Below are 13,141 nucleotides of genomic sequence, written 5' to 3'. Positions count from 1 at the left end.
CCGTGCACCTGCCTAAAATAGCCACCAATAAATTATGCCGATATTTGTGCCTTTTTGACAGCGTTTTAAAAGGCTGTCGATGCGCTCTGCCGTCGCGCCGAGCCGGCGTGGCGCGGCACGGCAATGGCAATTTCACTTCTCTACCAAACCTCCACATTCTCGTGTTTGTCTCCCCTTTCGTGTTTCTGAATGTGACAAATTAGTCAAAAAAAGACACCTGGAAGGTAAGCCTGGCGGCACGAGTGAGCGATAGGTGCAGGGGAACATCTGCCGCTCACTTCCAGCGTCTGTCGGCTTCCCTGCTCCAGCACTGTGGCTGTCAAAACGTGCCTACCGTTAATGTATTGAATTAATAAACTGTTGCAAGTAATTAGGGCTCTATCCTGCTCCGGTTGCAGGTGGTAGCAACGTGGATCACGCTATATATTAATGGCGTGCGCGTAAATAGCTTACAAAGAGTTAATGAATGACTGAGAGGTGTTTGAATACATGGCTAGTCAGTTGTGGAGGTTGTTACAGAGTCCAACAGGTCAATCGCGTGCTTGTAACCGTGGCTTATAAGCATCTACCAGACCATCTGTTGATGTGCTTATTACATTTTATAACACAAATTCCTGATGTCTGCAAAGTGCTTATAACAGCTATTAATCTTGTATTATTAACTCTTTCGAAGCAAAGTATATTTTAACTTCAATATGTAATGTTACCAGCAAGAATTCCATCAGCATAACAAGGAGAGGGATCAGACTTTACCTCACGTAATGGGTAGAAAGGATCTGTCCCTACTACATTATATGATTTTTTTTTTGCATTGAGCACTTTGAATTTGCACTTCTTAAACTTTGTATGTGCATGAATCCTATTGAACGTAAACCGGGTGCACCCGGGTGCCCCCCGGGGCGACATTGTGCCGACCCACGGCAGCGAGAGGGGCGTGCGATAATCATATCGATACCTGGGAGAAACTCGCTGTATTTCCCAATTGAATAGTAACATCTATCCCCAGATCTTAAAATGTGTTTATAGGCAATTAAATGTCACAGTTCATTCGCAAGGAGGATAATTATTGCTACCAGGAAGAAAGAAACACAGGTGCAGATTGACTCTAGTGACTTTAAGCTCGCCCCTTTTATCTGCAGGAGAATTAAAAGGACCATGAATGCTTCTAGGGTTTTTGGTTTTGTTTTTTTTTAAACCTCAGGTATACAATTCCTTATTTAAAATAGACTTCAAAATAATCTTCTTGTTTCTGTGTGTATTTGCAGTTGAGTCCAGATGGAGCTAGGTATATGAAAATTAAGATTATTTGGTCTGGTTCAGCAGAACATAAAAGTGGAACCCAAAATAAAGTCAATAGGGCGTTCAATTATGGACTGTAACTATTCATTTCTGTCAAATCTTTGACAGAGGTCTATATATATAGGTCTATATATTAGGTCTATATATATAGGTCTATAAAAAGACCTAAACCTTACATGCAAACAAGATCTATATTTTTAAGTTTTCATTTGTTCAGATTTCTGTCATTTCTGTGACATGCTAGCATCCAAACTTCTTCAAACCAAATGAAATCCCAACTCTCTTGCATTTCCAAGAAGAAAGAAAAATGTCTATTCACGAAGATTATAGAAAAGGCCAGCCTTAAAACTAATAAATTGGATCTCCAGCCTCAAAAGCAAGAAAAAAAATGTTTCTAAAAATTGTTGAGGAAAAAGAAAACCAGACTCCTTCTTGGTTGAAATAGGATTTTTGACTTCCTATAAAAGCCAGGATTGGGCCAGGTGTTTTTTCAAAGAGATCAAATTATCATTAGATTTTTAGGGTAAATTAATGCACAACTGTGAATGGCTGCATATACATTTAAATGATATTGAAAATGCTTTAAAGCAGTTGGAACATATTTCCAGGTGGTTTGGGAATGTGTAAATATTAGCACATTCTGAAGGTTGGTTTTAAAAGGCCCTTCATACTTGATAGGTCTTGACATCAGTTTTCCCCTGATTTACTCTGTGTGTGTGTATGTGCACATTAGTGTACTGCATGACCACCACGTATTTCAAAATGGATGACTCATATGGGTTCAATGCCAGCAGGAGGAATATTGGTCTGGAGATGGAGGACATGGAAAGAAGGTGGTTAATCGTAAGCAGCTTGGCAAAGAAATTTCTAAACAGTCTTTCCCAGGACATGCCAAATACAAGAAATTACAATATTCCTTTGAAAGATGGCTTTCCTTTGGCACCTGGGTACTCGCTGCCTTTATCCCATTCCTCTAACTTATTCTTTATAACACTCATGAGTGTTCAGAGCGGGCATGATGCTCATGCTATGAAGTGAATGTGTCCTTCTCAATAGGTTGCTTAGAAAACTGCATTTAAACAGGTGAGTCAAAGGCTTAGAAGGCTCTTGTTTTGTCTATTAACGAAATGGGCTTGAACCAGAAATACCAACTTCAAACATTTTCAAACTGTAGGTCAAATCAGAGTATGGGATATGGATCTAAAGCTGGTTTTGTTTAGAATTTTAAAAGCATTAAAACTGTCTTTTCTTTCTGATTTTTTTTTTGTTTTATTTTTTTTTTAAATGTGGGGGCTCCAAGATTATTTCTTTTATTGCAGTCTTAGTTTTCTCTTTCTCTACTTCCACAACCTACAACAACTTGCCAAGAATACACGTGCGATGGGACTAGACTGGTTCCACAGTAGAGAAATTACTCAAAAAGCGGACTTTGAATCTCAGTTGTTTAAATCCCAGTTACCAGCCGATTATAACCCCAACAGAGACAAACTGTCTCCTTTACATAATGCTTTTGTTAACTCCTCTGTATTCAACGCCATGTGGATACATTCAAGCTACTGCTTTTTTTCTGGATGGACTCCTCCTGCCTGTCTGTACTTTTATTCTGCCCCTGGAGACAGTCACAGCTAAAATTCAGTCCAAATTGGGAAGACATAGCGTAGCAGCTCTTGAGACCAGCCATCAAATAGCTTATATACACGTAGTTTACCTTTCTTAGTGAGTTCGGACCACTATTCCAGCAAGTGAACAAATATCTGGGATAATTAAGATATTTATCCAAATAATTTGGGCAAACCAATCGAAGCATTCCCCCTAGTATCTCTCCTAGCCACACACTCCCCAATTTCTTCTCTCAGAGCATGTCTGAAACTGGCATTCATGCAAATGAACTGGGGGAACACTGAGAATTTGTCCTTCAGCATCGTGTGAGCTTCTGGATTTGTTTTGTGCGAGAGAGTTGTCATTTGCCTGGAAGTTCCCATAGTGAATTTATTGGTCTTCTGACGTTCCTGGCGCCAGGTCTGCATTCCCATAAAAGAAGCCAGAAGAAACTTTGGAAACAGAACCTTTATAGTATCCACATATTGGGCCATATTCAACTCCAAAGTCAGCAGGTGCAACTCCCATTGATTTCAGTGGGAATTCTGTCTGCTTACGCGGGAGCTGAACTTGGTCCACAGTATCTGGGCATCTTTCCCAAAAGCTCTCTTCACTGAATGCAGGGAATGAACCAAAGCTTAATACACTTCTCTGCTGTCCCTAAGGGAAGAAATCAGTCTGTCTTTTCAAGAGATTGTAGAGGAAAAAATACCTGCTAGTCTTGCAAAGCTGCTTTTGCCGTTCTGCCCCAGTATATCTGAATATCTGAAACATTCTCATGAACTCACGCTTTCCCTGGTTTAAAGATTGACCAAGATCACCTCTTTTTTGAGGCTTAAAAGGAAGAATTCATTTAGTCTCCTTTTTTTTTTTTCCTGTGGCACATTATTTGTTCTGCAATGATTTTTAAACATCACTGAAAAAACATTCTAATGCAAATTATTTTAGAAAGAATCTCTCCTGAAAAGGAACGTGATTTTGTCTGAAGGAATGGCCTTTCTGCTAAGTCATCTTACATAGAAAAACATCCAGTTGCATTAGATAATGTTTTACTTAAATCCCTCGGAGGGGAAGGAAAACTCTCAGGTGTATTTTTAAGACCCTCGCTCTTTAGGATGTGGCGTTGAAACTGAACATATGCTTAAGTGCATTCTTAAATAAGACACTTTTGAATAAGGTCTTACATAACTGTTTCTTCATACCAGAGGATTTGCATTTTGTAGTATTTGCTACTGTAAGTGTAGATAAATTAAAATAGTATTGTAATCTCCAGGCAAAGTTAGATGTGTGTTAAGGCATGAGATTCCCATTCGTCAGCAAAATCTGGTGAGAGCAGATTTTTCAGGGGGACGTCCATCATCGTAGGGGCAGGATCTTATCAGAGAAGGCCATTCTCATGAGAGTTTGGCATAGATTAGTTTCCGTAAATTCAAGATAAACTGCTGAGTGAGATAGGAGGATGTCTGGCTGCTTTCTCCACCTTCTCGATCCAGATGGAAATAACTGAGACGAGGCCACGTTGTTACCTGCTCGAGTCAAGTTGTCAAAATGTTCCTCCAATCATTTAGTTGTACCATATTCACTGTCAAATACACCTTTGAAAAATCCTCTCGTAGGCTTCTAGTTGGCGCAAATCTGCCCGTGTATGTTTATGAAATGTTATTTTCACTTTCCAACATGCAAATTTGCAGGAATTTTCCTGAGGAGGCAGCAGGGGCGGTTCCATCCAAGGGAGACGTCCTGGTGAGAAAGCAAGCTGTGTGACAGGGGTGCCGGGGAAATTTGAGCTATTTTCTCTCTTCCTTTCTTTCTAGGTGGTGGCTTTTCCTTTGCTCCACTCCAAATACTCTTAGTAGCAGCTATTACACACAAATCAAAAAAAAAAGGCATGCCATAATCGTGGGGTCTTTATAATCGCTCTTAATCCAGATTATCATCTCTTGTAGCTGGACTCCTCAGAGCAGATTTCTGGTGTAACCTATTAGCTTTACGGTCTCAAGGATCAAGAACAAGTGAATAGCAGATGCACCCCTGTCCGGTGTGTTGAGGGGAAACCATGGCAGAGGACTGATTGCCTCAAGAAGGAGAAAGGATTTCTACAAAGTGCCTTCCTACGAGGAGCCAGACAGCAGGACCGTGTCATTTGGCCGTGCCCCTCAGAGCATTGCGCACCTTCAAGATACCATTTAACTAATAAAATATATTAAAGGACTATCAACTTCTTAGACAAAGCCAGAAGAACCATGAACACAATGCTCAGGGAAAATAGTCATAAGTTTTCTCAGTCAAAAGATGGAGGAGGCAACGGTAGGAGATGTGGTCCATAAGGGAGCCTTTTTCCCTTCAAACTTTTTATGCTGGTGGTCCTAAACACCATTCTGCATCAGCTCAAGCCAAAGCTTTTCCTCACTAGAAATACTTGTGCAGAGCCTGGCATGGGGAGAAAAGTGTGTTATAAATAATCTTCTGATTTTACCAGGTCAGAAGTACCTCAAGAGGAGGCTCTGAAGGGTATCCGCTTTCTGGAGCACGTCATTACTCTTGAAGAACAAGAAGAGTGGACCTCTATAGTCACTATTTTTTCCCTGTATCCCTTGCATTAATCCTGGCATTTAAACATTGAAGCCTCCTGGCTTCCCCCCATGGAGCACAGCACGAGCCACTCTGGCTGCACTGATGATACAGTAGTTTTATCACATGTACTGTAATATTGTCCCTTGTAAAGCGTAACACTCTTGAGTAGGCATAGTAAACTGAAGACAATCAAGATCTTAAAGGGTAATATGTTTTTATGTGTTTAGTAGCTTATGGCACTATATAACTTCAGAGCCCGAATGCAGCAGTGGCCTCTCCAAATCACGCTATTAATATCGTATAATGAGCAGTACTGCTACTCTTGAATTCTGGCACACCAGAGGGTGATTTCCAGCACTTCCAGTCCCTAGTAAAACTGTTATCCTCTCTGCTGTCTGTGTGCTTGGCTTATGCTGGGCAATGCTGCTCAGGGTTGCAGTGGGGTCACTGTGATTGAAGGAGAGTTTTCCACACTGATGCTGGTGTAACCAAAGGCAGGAATTTGGCTTTTCACTGTCTAGGGATTAGCTAAATTGTAGTAGAAGAGAAGTTTTCAACTGCAGAATAAGTTTTGTTTTCTTCTAAGAACCTCCCCACTTCAATCCCAAGTCAGGACACAAAGCATCTCCAGTGTTGCACAGTGTGACCTGACACAGGTCTGAAGCGTGAGCAAGCCTTTGGGCATTGTACCCAACCCCCCAGACAGAATCAACTTTTTTGGCAACTTCTTTCCCTTCTGCCCCAATGAGAGCACTCCTGGAAGTCAGACTGTCCATGTTCACACAGGGGACAACCAAGCACAGACTGGAGCTGTATTGCAGTGTAGCCAACAGCCCTTTCCCCACTGCAGCCTATGGATTTTTGTGACGGTCCAGAGAACGGAACATGTCTCCATCTTCCCATCTGCTCTCTGAGAATAGCTGGAAATTAAGGTTAAAAACTGCCTTGCCTTTGGGCTTTACTTTCCTCTGCCTCTCTGTAGGAGTCACAGGAGCATCGTGCCTGGAGCAGCCTCCTGGCACTACACAAGCCTTAGCAGCTGATCACGGGTTTCTGTGCCCTGAAATCTTTTCTGAGATTCCATCTAAAGATGCCTGTGGAAGGACTCACCCCAAAAAATCCTCAAACAAAAACCCAAGAAACACCCAAAAACTAAACAACCCCCAAAACCTGCTGGAGAAGGTTCCCAAGATCACTACTGGAGTACCGCACCAAGCTCAGCTTGAATTACTCATGCAGTTTCATAGGGCAGGACTGTACATATGAAAAGTGGATTTGAAATTACTCTTTTTTGGAAGGACGGCTGATCAAGGAGTGATCAAGAGCGTTGTGACTGCAATGCATCCCTTATTTGCCATCAGTAAGAGGTGAGTGAACGGCAGTAGCAATGTTTGTACAAGGCATTGCCGCTTCAGAAAATTTGATTTCTGGTAATAAACCGTCACATATGCGAGGCTAACACAAATTAAGTCTGTGATACACCAAACGTGATCACATTTTCAAATTGGGAGCATCTTGCTCAGAAAATCTCTTTCATTTTGAGTTCCCAATGCCTTAAAACAGCCCCCCTGCAGCAAACACGTCCCAGCACCTGGGCAGCGAGCGCAGGACAGAATGGAGTAGTAAAGAAAAGCTTTTTTCCCCCATTAGTGGTATTTTGCTCCTTCCCACAGTAATTGGAATTCAGATAATGTTAACGTTCCCATTCTTATGTTAAAATTAATAGTAGACTGCTGGTATTTCAGCTAGACATTAATTGTATAATATTCATACGACAAATGCTATTAGTTTTAGAAATCTTCCAGATAAACTTACATAAATTTGTCACCACAAACCCATGAAAAAAAACTTTCATGCATATTGATTAGGGCTTTTCTATAGTAATGCTAGAATCCTGAATAGTCCAGTGGTAGCTGCCTGCTTCTAAATAAAGGAGAATATCTAGCTGTATCACTCCATTCTCTCAGTCTTTTATTTTCCTTTTTGTTTTAAGCCTGTCATTTCTCACTAGTAATTTTCTCACAGCAACACTGAAGAAGTTGCCTTCATACCAGGACTTACTTCCACAGAACATGTTGTATAACAGGTTAATATTTTACAGCTATTATCTGACTATTATTTGAATTTGAGTGATTAGAAAAGGAGAATACATACAGGTCCTCTGTGGAGATTTGGTGAGTGGCTGGTACACGCGTTCCAAAACCAGGGGTCTGTAGCGGGAGCTCTCGAGGCCTTTTCAGCCCCAGGAAACTCCATGAGCCCGGTGGAGTTCACCCCTGATGAAACCTTACTGGTAGCAGTGTAACAGCAATTTTCCAGGGGCCAGACCCCGAGCTGAGCTACGGGGCCTCACGTGGCAGGGAAAACAAAGTAATTGCAGACACGTGTCAGGGGAAAAGTTGCAGCTTTACGTTACCTACCAGCACTGTCCCACCAGTCACATCCTAGCCCATCCTCGCCCACCTGTGTCTCCTCTGGGCCCCCAGCTGCTGTTCACATTCAAAACGAACCACGAATTGGCACCTTAGAGGTCCTCTGGACTTCTCAGGTTTTGGTCCTAGAGAGAAATTCCAACTGCTTCCTTCCTTTACCGTATACACACAGGTATACTCTTATTTCCCCCAGCTCGTCCCTCTAGCTGGGTTTTCTCCACATCATCCACACCTGCATGTTACCTCCAGAAACCCTGCCCTGTGTTGCAAATAAAAGGAGATCCCCACCTGGCATAAACTATCAGAGTTCCTTTGAAGTCACCTGTCTGATGATCTTCCTGGATATTCCACTGTAAAAACTTAATAGCACATTTTATTGTTATGTTATTTGCATTAGAGTTACAAGCCAGATGTTAGGATCGTTATTCTGTTGTTCCTTGAAGATTGTACCATCTATTCTTTCCTTCCAGCCCTCCTCAGCTCTTTCATGGCTTTCCCAAACAAGTGTTTGAAGGGTCAGCTTATTTTCAAGGCAAACATGCAGTTTTAATCCAACCCTCTTCGTCTGTAAAAGGATGCACCAGCCTGACTATGAAGTGCAAACTGGCTCGGTAGAAAGCATTCTTAAGAAAGCTTTTTTTCTAAAACAATGGAAAGGTGAAGCTACTTATTTTAGTAACTGAAATGTTGGCTATTAAGGCAAACACGTATTTAGCAGTGTGCAAAATCCCAGAAACTCATAGACCACAACTCTTTACTCATGACCGTTAGAAAATTACTTTCACAAATGCTCTGCAACGCTTTGTGTAACCTGAGTTCCCCCATTTCCTTTCATTGTATTCCTTTGTGCAATTCAGGTTTGCAAATCATTCCGGGAAACTTTTTATTAACTCACAAGAGCCCTCCGAGACAATATCCTGTAACTTCCACTGGTCTGAGTCAGACCTAGTCATACCAGCTGAGAAATATCCATGACCTTTTTGTGCCGTTTTTCTTCTGGGGCTCACCGAAAGCCAAAGTAACTTCTGGATAAAGTTCTGCTTCACGATTTTGAAGGGGAAGGTTTTGCCCGTTCTTGCAGCCCAGCTGAATTCACACTGAATAATTTCATTATGCCTCTGTAAATTCCCCTTACAGCTTAAAAGGCACCGAGCATTTTTCTTTCATTGATTACAGCTGAGTAGTCTAACGCAGCTGCATTTCAATGGGAGTGAAGCGATTCCTTTATATTATAGCTATTTTGCTAAGAGCATATGGTGTGAGGTGGATAAAAAGGACAATATTGCAGACAGCCACAGCAGAACCTCATCTATCATACTCTGAACCTCCCGTAGCACAGTTTTTATGTCTCTCCATCACTGGCCGCTTCCTCCTTGCTGGGATGTGCAGTGGCAGGAGCACTTGCAGTGTCCCCTGAGCAGCTCAGTCACCAGGTCTTCTGCTTCATTTCAAGCCCAGCTCAGCAGAACCCGTTCCCGCTGCAAGAGCAAGAAACGCCGCTATATTATGGCTGCAGGGGAAACATTAATGAGGGTGGCTGCGTTTTCGCATTCACTCCTTGCTGTGTTACAACCAAGCAGCCAAGGTGCCCCATGGAGGAGCTGCTAGTGATTTTGGAAGGGACTGGTGGCAAGGGCATGCAGGGACTCCTGTCCCAGCAGAGCCACAGGCTGTCAGATGAATTTTCGTTGTGACTATGGCCTGGGCAATGAAGCACAGGCTTCAGGGCAGCCCGTTGCACAGTGGGCTCGTGTTTTATTTCTGGCAACCCCTACTGGAGAACGTTCACTAATGCATCCGAAACCACCTCCTGACAAACACGCTGCTTCCCAAGAAAGACAGAAACTCATCCTCTTTTGTTTTCATCCATTTTCACAGTGTACTTCTGTTGAGCTGACTGACATTTGAATAAGCCCCAGGAGAATTATACCTAGGACGTTTCTACTAAATATTGCCGTTGTAGTAGGAGGGTGCAAACGCAAGGGAGGCATTTGGAAGAGACTTGTAAACAGTTGCCTTGGTACTACCTAATTAGAGTGTTACATTGTCTGGTGGGATCCACTCCCAGGAATGTGCATAGCCTGGATTAACTTTTCCAGAGCCGTGGTGGTAGACTGGAAGCAGTCAAGATCTAGAAATCATTTGTAAAAGGAGTTGCATTGCTTTAAATCTCTTTTCTGGGGGCCTTTTTTACTGGTGAGCAGAAGTTGTTTAGCCTGATACTACGGCAGCTGTGCCTGCATAATTGAGGGGTCCACGTTCTTTAATAAGAAAAATTGTCATTTATCGTCTGTTTGTGATGTGGCTCATGTGGAATCAGCGTGGTCCAAGGAACCATCTCCAGAGGAGGATTTCAAAGCCCTGGGTTTTACTTCTAAGCTTGCTTTTGACCTGTTTGACAGCCTTGGCCAAGACACTTCTGCCCTTGTTCACACTCTCTACATTCTATTTTCCTGGTCCCGGGTCTCTACAGGTGTGCCGGTCCGTAGGGGAGCCGAGGGACACTGAGACACTGCTGCAGCTCAGGGTAGAACACGCACATGGTAACGTGGAACATCTCTATGGAGATTTCAGGACCAGATCACCTGGGTACCATTTGTAGCATCCTGTTCTCAACACGGCCGTAAATTCTTCCACAGACCTTATCTATGGTTAAAGTAAGCTTGTGCTCTTCAGTTCCCCCCCCGTTCTTTTATTCACCTAATCTATCACACTTGCTTATGTCAGTACCTGTTATTCCTCCAGATTCTCCTGCAGCTACGGAAGAGCCATCAGGTGAGTATGTTCTGAGCTGCTCCCTTCTTCAGTACTAGTCAATGGCTTAGTGCTTGAACGCAGAAATCACGTCCCCACCAGCTCTGCTATCAGGGAATACAGTAGTGCTTCGTCTCCGAGTACTCTAAAGGAAAAAGGATACTGATTTCCTCCTCAATCAGAATTCCCGGGAACTCTCTGGAAGTTTTTCCTTGGTGAAGGACTGCTGACAATGTAAATGCTGGTACTTGGGGCTGGGTAGATGTTGTGCAGGAAATAGCCTGGAAAAGGAACGGAATTGTTCTTATCCCTCAACAGAGAATCAACACCACTAGGTGATCTTTGCTGGGCAAAGGCTCAGACCCGAATTAGGACGAATGAGAGGCCTCCTCAATGCAGTCTAGCCATTTATTGCCCATACTAATTATTTACTTAATGGTATTGCTATTTGATTATTTAATGGCTGTAGCATCCCTTTTGATCATTCTTTTGTACATGCTTAAGTGTAACAATTTCCAATTAGTTAAATGGCTTTAGATTTCATATTGCTATTTTAAATAAAAAGAACAGAGGTTAAAGATAGCTGTTTGACTAAATGCCTGAGATTTTTTAAGTCTGTTTGCTCAGTTACAGGCAAGAAGTATTTCCAGCTTCTGAATTCGGAATTCTGAATGTACAGAGGGAAGAGTGCTGGGAACCCAGCTCAGGCCACAAATCCAACAGCGATGTTCCTATGGATCTGCTGACAACCATCTTTGTGAAAACTCTAGATGACGTCATTTCAGCAACTTTCCCTATCGTGATAATTTTTTTGTCTGTAATGGCAGCTGAATTGTTCCTGCATGTATTTAAAATGATTTAAAAAGTACCATAGCCATCAAAATGCAAACTAAATGTCCCACAAGATCTGTAAATGTTACCACAGATCTGAGTGTGAGCTCAGCGAACATTTCCAAATGTCCATTGGAAATTTAATCAATTCCACAGTAAATTCTTCTTTTATTAATGAGTAGCTGATTGGGTTTAGTTTCTGCAAGCTGACATGTGTGAGTTCACCTGCCAATTTTTATGGCTTTAACCATCATATTTTAAGAGGTTTTTCGTCTCTCTCTCTTTACATCATTATGAAAAAAAAAACCCACGTGAAGAACAAAAGGAAACTACTGAAGTGACCGCACAGTGGAAACACTGAAACCAAATACCCTGTCCGCAAAGTGATATCGAATGAACCAAGTGAACAACCTGGAAAGAAGGAGAGAAAAGCATTCTTCCTATCTCTTTCAATTCGAGTAATCTTAGATGTTATTTTCGACCGCAGCAAAAATCAGACAGAAAGGCAATTTTAAGAAGCTTTTAAAAAACAGTGGCAGAACTCCGGTGGAGTCACCCCAGCGAGAGCCGAGTCAGGCTCAGCCAGGTCCGGCTGCGTCCCTCCTCTCTCGGAGCCTGAGATGGCAAAATTTGGGATGTTTGCTTGCTCGGTCTGAAATGATTTCTTTATATTGGTGTTGAGTGAGTCACTAGCCAGGAACTGCATATCATGCGGACCATATGCAGGGAGCTGCAAAGATCTGACTCAGAGATGTAAATCTGTGTCGTGGTGAGGCGCCGGGGGGGTTAGCGACACTTTATTCTTTCCGCCTTTTTTGCGCTTGTGGGGGTGGCAAACAAAAAACCCAACCTTTTGTCATTTTAGGGACGTTTACTTTGGGAGAAATCAGTTTATTCTTTGAGATTTTGATCAGAGGCGCGTGGAAAACGCGCCGGAGCTTGGATGCTCCCCGGGTCAATCGCCCACAGAAAAATCCCCGGAGGTCTCCGGCGCTGTGCTGAGCGGCAGCGAGACGGTACGTGAATCCGATCGCTCGCATTCCTCTCGCCGGGACCACCCACATCCGATGGGAGCCGTGCAGGCATGGAAATCATTTTGCTTGCGCGTGTGTGTGTGTGTCTGAGCATGCAACCTCAGAGCTCTAAGAGCCGGGCTCAGTTTTGGAGCACTAAAAGCTCAGGCCAAGCCACTGACCCGTGGCCATCTGGGGATGGCCGCGGGGGCTACCGAGAGTCGCCTGGTGCTGCCCAGCTCCCGTGGGGTGCCAGGGGTTGGTGGTGGGAACCACCTGTGTGTTTTTCCCCAGGTCCTCGCCCTAGGGCTGCCCTTGGTGCCCAGCGCCCATGGGGCTCCCTCCAGGTCCCGATCCCACCCAGGCGAGACTCCGCGCCGGTTTTTAGGGCGCTGCATATTTTGCTCATGACATAGGGACTGTCTGGGGGTTCACGGCAAGAAGTGGGGTGGACTTCGCTTCGGGAAACCTGGATCCTCATTGAAAAACCCTCATTCATCCAGAGCAAAGAGAGGAGGAAAAAAAACCCAACCACCACCCAGCTGCAGTGCCTGCAGGCAGGCCCTGCTCCACTATAAATAGACGCTGTTTATTTTACACCAATTTACTGCACCGTACCACCGAATCGCGGAGCAGATT

Source organism: Larus michahellis, chromosome 9 (assembly GCF_964199755.1).
Source record: "Larus michahellis chromosome 9, bLarMic1.1, whole genome shotgun sequence".
Classification (NCBI taxonomy): domain Eukaryota; kingdom Metazoa; phylum Chordata; class Aves; order Charadriiformes; family Laridae; genus Larus; species Larus michahellis.
The sequence above is the reverse complement of the archived record's forward strand: the minus strand, read 5'-3'. Positions refer to the sequence as shown.